This window comes from Lactuca saligna, chromosome 6 (assembly GCF_052625555.1).
Source record: "Lactuca saligna cultivar CGN05327 chromosome 6, ASM5262555v1, whole genome shotgun sequence".
NCBI lineage: Eukaryota > Viridiplantae > Streptophyta > Magnoliopsida > Asterales > Asteraceae > Lactuca > Lactuca saligna.
Window position 1 is genome coordinate 58,654,159 of NC_136422.1, and position 9,206 is coordinate 58,663,364.

Here is a 9,206-nt window from a genome sequence, read left to right on the forward strand (position 1 = left end):
TCATATTTGGAAAATTAAGACTAATTCCTTGTTCACATGTATATGTGAGTCAAGTGAAGGACTAAGGGATCGAGTACACATTCTTGTGCACTGGTCAAGCCCACCACAAGAGATCGATAAGACAATTCGTCATGATTTACTAAAGTTTAGTAAATATTGTTTTACTTACAAGTTTAACTTAAATTCTGAAGCATTGGAAAAGTTTTGATGTATGGCAAAACGAATAAGAAGAATCAAATTTGGCAGAAAGATAAAAGTTTCTCAAATCTTAAAAGATGGGAGAGTACTTTAGTATCATGTTTTATGATCATCGTAATGATTGTGATACCATATCACAATTCATCCTTTAAGGACATCTTAGTGCATTCCTATGACTAAGAAGAGGAATCTTAAAGTGTTGAAGTGGTTAAATCAAGAAGATGACTCATACTTCGTTCCTAACTATTCCTAGAGTTATACTCCAAGATTGTAACTTTAGTGACATATTTTAAAGAAGGTTTATAATGCTTGTTAAATGTAAGAATAAAATGTGTTCTAGTCTTGTACATTTGAAACTGGTAAGTTGTGTTGTTTTGGATAAAACAAAAACCAACTAATGCCAATTGTGTGAAGTGTTTCTCTTGATAAGAATCCGCACTATCTCTTGAATATTTGTTTGTCAAGGAATGGGTCTTGGCAAGAGAGTCTTATATGTCAAGAGAACAATCGGAGTCTAAAAGATCCTGAAGGAGTTTTAAGATTTAATCAAGAATAAAACCTGTAGTTTATCACTAGCACACAACTTGAGGTTTATAACCTATCGTGTTGACATATTCCAATTTTTGTGCCCATTCTAGTTAAAGTTGGCTTTGCATATGAGTTCTGAGAGTTCTCAATTGGTTTCATAACAACATAGAAGAAATGGTAGGCCCTTGTGCTGGCAGATGGTAAGAATTTAAGATTACACAACTTCAATGCTTGGCGATCTTGGAAGTATGAGAGGGACTACAGGGTGCAACCGAAAGGTTTCCTTAATAGTTGCTTCTAGGTATTGTAACTTACGGAGATGAGATTCTTCTACAACGTAGTCAAGTCCTACAATTTATGCTAATTCTTGAACCCTTTTCATTATGTAATGATTTTGCATGATCTCTTCCATTGTCGATTCTATAAGCGTTGTCGTTGTTTCTGTTCCTGCAACCATAATGTCCTGATACAACAAAAGTTCAACCAAATTGTAATTTTTGCAGTCTAACATAAACGAAAATCCTGAGGCTATTTCGTATTCATGCAGATGGATCTTTCTCAATTACTGGATAGGTGTGACATAGATATAACTATGCAAAATTATTTGGAAAGTATTAAATCTACCTTTAGAAGTAGTTTTAAAGAATACTAATTACCAAGAGAAGCGCCTTAATCTGGGTGATACTAATCGATGTTGCATCTTTTTGGTCCTCGAGCTCTAATAAGATCTGTAAAACATCTTTCTTTCCTTCATGCCCAATTACATCCTTTGTCTTTATAGAGTTAGATATGATTCGATCATCGATAATGCTTGTGAAAATTCGATCCAACTGATGAAATTGCCTCTTGGTCTTTCTTAAGATGCCTTGTAGATCAAGCCATGCAAGACTAAGGAAGATATCAGAGAGATTCAGCTATCCGAGAATCTCAACGATATTTGAAGAAATCCTTTGCAACTCCGCTTCAAAATGGCTACCTTTTGCGTTTGGATCGGAAGTGTTTTCCCAAACCATGCTTGTGAGGACATTAGCCTCTGTTGAGAAAGCAATCTGGCTAATGTCAATTGCTGTCCCAATCTTACTATAAATATTTTTTTATAGTTTTTCTAACTTTATCCCTTCGAAAAAACCTGCACGCTTCAAGATTCTTGTTGCTTAGAACCTCATGAGCAAATATCTTACGAAGGTTACGCCAATATGAGTTGTTGTCAGACCATGCTACATCTACACCTCCATAGGAGATTGCTAAGGAAGCAATTGATGGATTGCGGTTAGCAAATATGTCATCTTGCTTATGGACCACCACCTTTACTAGGTCAGGTGTATGTATGACGACATCAAGTTTGCTTCCCAAGTGAAACTTGAAAATGGGTCGGTAAATGTGAGCCATGTTACAGAATTGTTTGTGTAAGTCACGAGTAAGAATTGGAAGGTAACCTACAATCGGCAAGGAACGAGGACATGGTGGCAATGATGGTGCACCTGAAGAGTTCGAAGAGTCCCCTCTCCGCAATAAAATAGCGAACATCATTAAAGAAATGGTGGAAACTGCAAGAGTAAGGTGGTGTTTGTTGTGCCACTCCGCCACTGGTTGAGGGCTTAAGGCTTGTGGCTTATAGCATATAACTTATGGCTTAAGGCTAATGGCTTATCACATATTACTCATGGCTTCAGGTTTAATACATATGAATTTGACGCATGACTTGCATACACACACATACATACACATATGTAGTAAATAATAATTATTATCATAATAATTTTGAAAATTATTAATAATAAAGATAACAAAAAATAATAATTATTATAATATTTTTAATTATTAAAAGAATTAGTTTTATCATTCAAAAAGGCTTAGCGACACAGCTTGTTGCCCATTTGCAGTCTCGTTCATTGTATGATGATAATAAAAATATTGTGAGATTTTTATTAAAAAACAAAAAGAATATTATACTATTAGTTATTATTATTAAAATTATAACTATAATAGTAATGTTAATAAATTATTAAAATCAATTAAATAGCAATGACAATATTAATTTTACACAGGAAAAAATATTAAGATTTCAGTTTACTTTAAAGTTCCCTCCATCGTGGTCAAAAAATTTGAGTTCTCCCCCACCCAATTTTGACCTAGCTAGGTTTCCCCCCTTCTAAATTGACACCTGATTAATACTTCCAGGCCTCAAGCCTCCCACCTATCTGCTTCGTCTTCTTTTCTTCATAGTTCGTGAACGATCCAACACATTGTAACTTCGAGATCAACCCCATGACGATCTTCATCAAATCCGACAACGATCCAACGAACTACAGACCCTTCATCGTCGTATTTACCCTCTCCTTCTATATCATGTTTACGACCACGACGTAGAACCACCACGACGCAGCTCCAACGAACCACCACTAAACAACCTCCACCATCTGTGTAGATGCCACTAGTCATCTCTAAAGTCGACATTTCAAACGATCTACGTATCTTGCATCTCTATGATTGGTATGTGTCTGAGACTCTGACTACTTTTGATTCACTTAATTTGTGATTCTCAATCTCTAGATTTGTTAATCATCACCACTTTTTTAACACAGTGCCCAATCCAACACAACTCTTATTATAAACTAACGATGATGATGGTAGTTGAATCGATTTCGAATTAGGAGGCGATCAGTTATAGTTGAGATGAATGTAACAATACATTTTCTGTACTTTTGAATAGGAAACTTTGATTAATAGTAGTGGGCTAGTGGCCTTTCCTTTCATCGAAAACTTGTTTTGCTCCACATTGCTTTAATCACATGTTATTTGTTCTGTTTCAACTATTATTAATAGAAATCATGCTCAAATTGCTGTTAATTTTTTTATAGGATAAAAACTACACTTCGATTTGCACGCGACATGAGATGTAATGAAAAAACTTTTGGTGAACTAATTTAGTATTGACTTATTTGATGCATTTGACAAATTGGATGAGTTGATTGAAGCTTTTATGGTTGATTGCAGAGTAAGTGGTTTATTCTTGTAACATATGGCAGATTCATTTCTGAGAAATATTGATCTAGCATTCTTGGATGTAATCTCTTATATTGAACGCATTTGCACTCATCTCTTGCCTCACTCAGATACTCTTCCTCTCGTCCTTGTTTAATGGTGCTTCGTTTCTTTAATCAATTTTCTTATTATTTTTCCTTGTAGTTGAAATTTTATGTATATTAGAAATGTCATGGATCTCTGATTATAATACGATATTGTTTTACTTATTGATTTACTACATTAGTGACTATATTTGTCTTGCAGATTGACGAATGACAGATTCATTTGTTGTCATGGTAACACTTGTAATATAAAAGATCGCAGAAGAGTATCATGATAGAATGATGATGAACTTATATCTACTTTCCTAAAACTGTTAAACATATAATTAGTAATTTTATTTCTTTGAAATGTTAAGTTCATACAAACCATCAGGTAATCAGATTTATACAAGTCACTCATCAACGGGAAACATGAATGGGCAGTTGATCCTCACGGTAATCTTCAATTCAATACGGCTGTTAATTAGTATTTTTTTTTTTTGGTTTTTATGCTTTATCAAGTAGATTTGTTGGTTTATTAAACAATTGAATTTTGATGTTATTCTTTTTGTTAACCTGATGCAGATCCTAATTTAGGTTTTGCTAATTTGCCAAACAAGTATTGTTGGAATGATTCAAGAACCGTTGAATGCTTTATTTTTATTGTTATTTTTGTATTGACTAGTAACTTAGTTTTTATTTATTTATTTATTTAAACTGATTATTTTTTTGGTCGTATCTTATAAGCGATATGTACATTCGATTTGTATTTTGTATACGACTAGTTATATTTTATGGATTGTATGTTAATACATCGATAGCTATGATTTTATTGGTTCGAGACGTCTATATTATAATCAGTAATCACATAGAAAAACTATTGGTGTCCAAAGGATAATAAATCTTATGGGTATTTATGAATTTGTGTTGTTAAATACTAAACAATACGGATGATTATCATAAGCTAGTGTGTATAAGTTATTTTATGGTCATGTTTTAGATATACATAAGCTAGTGTGTTAAAATAATAATAATCCGTCACGTATTTATACCTTTATGTAACTATAGGTTCTATAATAGTCACAACTATGAAAAGATCATGTGACTATTAGATATTTACAACTATGGTTGAAGTAGTTGTATGTGACTATAATACAAACAATAGTCACACGTAACAATTTTTGAGTGTCCAATTGATAAAATAGGTCATACTGAAACCAAATTGTTGTAGTCATCAAGTTAATGTACATACATTTTTGTGTCTATAAATCAATTACAATCACATTTTAATTGATTTTCTATGTCAAAAAGATATAAAATAGTGACACTTACAATTTTGTATACATCTGAATGATAGTAACGATCACGATAAATGATATGTATGTGGCTGTAAGTTATATGATAACCATAGTTAAAGAAAATTACGTGACTTTAAAATACTCTTGGTCATGTTTTACTTAATTGTATCTCTAAACAATAGACAACAATCATAATAAACAAATTTTTTGACAAAATATTATCAAAACGCCACAGTGAAAAAAAAATATGTAGCTATTAGATGAACATGGTCATGCTTCGGTTAATTGTTTATCTCTAAAAGATAGTCAATAGTCATAATACACAATTTTTTGTGTGACAAATTATTAACAAAACGTCACATTAAAAACATTCATGAGACATTCAGTGAAATACGGTCACTAAAATAAATAAAATGTGTGACTAGAAAGGGCTTATGGACACAATATTGGATAAAAAAAATTGATTACAACAACAAAAATCTCTACCCTACAGCCACATTTTTATGTTACCGTCACAAAGTGGCCGTATGATGCCTAAAATGACACGACCTTCAGTGACACTTTCGATGAGAAAAAAAGGTGTGGTTATAGGTATATGGTCACGCTTTTTTGGTGTGACCATAACTCATTTTTGTACTAGTGTGGTTGCCGAGTTCGTCCGTTTTTTTTTTTTTTTTGAATATGATGAATGAGACCATAAAACAAAATTGCCTGCTGGATTTAAACCGCAAGCGACAGCTTAAATTATACAAACCAAAAATGTTAAAATTTTAATTGAAAAGAAAATACATTTAAGAATGTATATGTGTGATCCATATTTCTTACTTACTAGTTGTGAGACCCGTATGTTATACGGGTTGGATAGAACAAAAAAATTAAATATGAAGGTTTAAACAAAAATTTATTTAAATTTGAAATTTAAAATTTAAAATTTGAATTTAAAAGGAAACATATTCAATAGTATATGAGTTGTAATATTGTAATTTAATGGTTATTTTCAATTAAGGTAATTATTAATTGAGATATAAATATGATATGTTAATTAAGAAAAGACAAACAATGAGAAAATGACACATGGAAAATACATGTATTCAAAAATACCAAAAAATAACATGTCTCCAAGTTAATAAGAGAGTGACATGTGTCAAAATTATTTTCATTTATTAGGGAGGAATATCCGAAATTCAGAACCGTGTGAAACCTTAAATTCTATTTATCTATTATTTCAGAAACGGTTAGGTACCATTCATTTTCTGTTTCTATTTTGAATTACACATTCGTCATCCTGTTAGCGACATATCAAGATATAATAATTTCTTTTGTTCAAGGTTAATAATTGCTTAAGTTATTTATAAGGAAATTCAAAATGTCAATTCCATTATTGAAAGCCTTATGTTTTATATTTGAGTGAATTATAGTTTTCGTCCACGTGTTAGGTACATACTTAGATTATTATGATACTTGGTCAAATATTTGCAATGTTGATAGATTTTGTATTTGTGTTATGAAGAAATTAAAAGTGTTGGTCCCTCATGCATATAAAAACACTTTTATATCTTTTTTATTTATTTTTTATTTTTTATTATTATTTTTTTTATAATTATATAAAATTTCATTCATATCCTTTTATACTTCAAATATTATTTCTGCATCCTTATAAAAATCAAAATTACTTTTATCCAAAATTACTTCTATATCAAAGTTACTTGTATATCCTTATCAAATTATTAAATTTTATATTTATCCTTATCAAAATTACTTCTATATCCTTATCAAATTAATAAATTTTATATTTATCCTTATCAAAATTACTTCTATATCCTTATATTGATATTTGTAAAAATCAAATTGCTTCTATATCCTAATCAAATTATAAAATTTATATTTATATCAAAACATAAATTTTAATTTGAATTATATCAATTTAATATTAAAAAACTTATTTAAACCTTAAAATTTTATTGACTTTTCCAAAATACCCTTCGCAAGCGAAATCCCAAATTAAAGATTAGGTTAAGTATCTTGTATATCCATATATCATCTTCATTGAACACTAAACATCTCTACATTCACTCTTATTTGTAAATTTGGTTTGTAGCTCTATGCATGTGATGTCTATTGATCTTATATTTGTTTTTAGCATGAAATTTAGGAATTGATCTGGGGTTTTTGTTATTTGGGATTGAGTAATATGTGTAAGTCGTAAGATCTCTAGATTTGCAAATTCCCATTGAGTTGGTGCCCAGGGACTCTGAAATTCGACTGTGACGATGTGGAATTGAGCATTCAACACATATAGAGACAATGAAGGGGGTCCAATGTTTAAGTCCGGTCGGCTAGATGAAGGAGCGATCAGAACAAAATTAAAGATGTATTCAACGATTGGGTTTATGGCGTTGGTATTATTGTAGCTTTATACTATTTTGGGAGATACTAACATCTTTGGTAATTTCGATGCAAGTTTAAATTCTGGGATGTTTTCTCGGTCATGGTGGTATGGATTATTCTGATTGCTGCTTGGAGAATTCAACATCATTTCTTTCATAAGTTTGAGAGTTGGATGTTACTTTAAGGATTGCTCCCAAATTCTGATGCTCTAATTGCTTGTTGTTTGAACTGGTTTTGATGCTGGTTAATGGAGGAGATGTGTTGTTGAAGCTTAATTAAATCATGGTTGTTTTCAAACGTATTACATTCTTATTTTCGGTTTAGATTATATTATGGAGGAGATGTGTTGTTGATGATATAAAGAATTAATACACCTGTTTAAGCGTACATGCATACATGCGATGGCAACTGCAAGTAAATGACGTACAAACCCTTTATAATATTTGATTATGTTTAATATTAATTAATTTGATTTAATGCTAATCTTAAATAGGAATCACATGGAATTTTTATTTCTTGATAACTTTTTTATATTAAATTAATTTAAACCTAATAAAATTATGAGTTTGGATATGGATGTGTATTTTATGTATTTATAAGGATATAGAACTAATTTTGATTTTTACAAGTATACCCAAGTAATATTTAAAGTTTAGAATGATATAAATGAAATTTCCCTTATATTATTATATAATAGAGACATAAAAATGTCCCACACCACTCTTAACCATCCACCACACCTCATCCATTGCACCACACACCTTCCTCTCCAATCAACATTGTGTTCACATCCCCCCCCCCCCCCCCCCCCCCCCCCTGCATTCGATTAACAATCAAAAGTATAGCCATCATTGCTTTACACCATCGATCAATCCGGTCACAAGAACAACCACTCGTTCGGTCATTCCTTCCCATCCATAATCACCTCTACTCGGCCCTTCACCACTATTAACCACCGAAAGAACCATCCGATCACCCTTTTGCCATTAAGAATCACATATACATTTAAGGTTTCGAGATACAAAATGTTTCTTCTACCAGTCTTTTTCAATGAATTCTTCATTTTTTTAATTATAATTTATCCAAAATTTTAGATTATCATTTTTGATTCAACCATTTCATGTGTGTAGATATCTCATGAATCGGGTTGTAATGCCCTGTTCTGAATCGCTTTCCTAATTCGGGACTGTGGCCTAGAGATAGGTTATTATAAGGCTTAGGGCCTTTGGTAAAGAGAGATCTAGACCCATTTAGGTATAGATAATATAATTGAGGTGATCCAGGAGTTTGGGTTGTGTCTTGGAGTCAAGGAGTAAATCGGTAAAGTGGCATTTCGAGCTCTTTATGAATTTTAGATTTTCGTTCGGAAGGTTTTGAAGTGAGGATAAGTTGACAGATGTCTGGAGCTTCTCTCCACCTTTTTCAGTGGATATAAAGAACGTCAAAGACGGAGTTGAAACAAAGAAGTTGTGGCTGTTTTGAAGTTGGAGTGGTTTGGGTGAGTGATCGTTGACTTGTTGACCAAGCTCATTTAAGGTTCACGACTTGAGCATTAAGTGATCACGACATGAGACGCACCTGATGCACCAAAACCCTAATTTTCGGGTATTTGAAGGTATGGGATGAATAGGGTTGCTTCTCCTCAGTCTCTTTCACTATTAAGTCACTGAAAAACCCTAGATTCGACCCTCTTGAGCTATCATTTATGGTTTTGGTGTGCTATGGT

General features: G+C 32.0%; 1 long non-coding RNA gene and 1 pseudogene across 2 annotated transcripts; one reads left to right on the top strand and one right to left on the bottom strand.

The window, feature by feature from the left end:
* Positions 1–940: 940 nt before the first annotated feature.
* LOC145002613 (inactive cytochrome P450 76AD1-like) lies at positions 941–2,619 on the bottom strand (annotated as a pseudogene).
* Positions 2,620–2,852: 233 nt separating this feature from the next.
* On the top strand, positions 2,853–4,532 carry LOC144999870 (uncharacterized). Of its 2 annotated transcripts, XR_013661027.1 has the most exons (3): positions 2,853–3,724; positions 4,018–4,250; positions 4,380–4,532. It is a non-coding gene; the product is annotated as an uncharacterized LOC144999870 (long non-coding RNA). The 2 variants fall into 2 exon arrangements; XR_013661026.1 differs by having other exon boundaries at positions 2,853–4,250.
* The last annotated feature ends 4,674 nt before the right edge of the window (positions 4,533–9,206 follow it).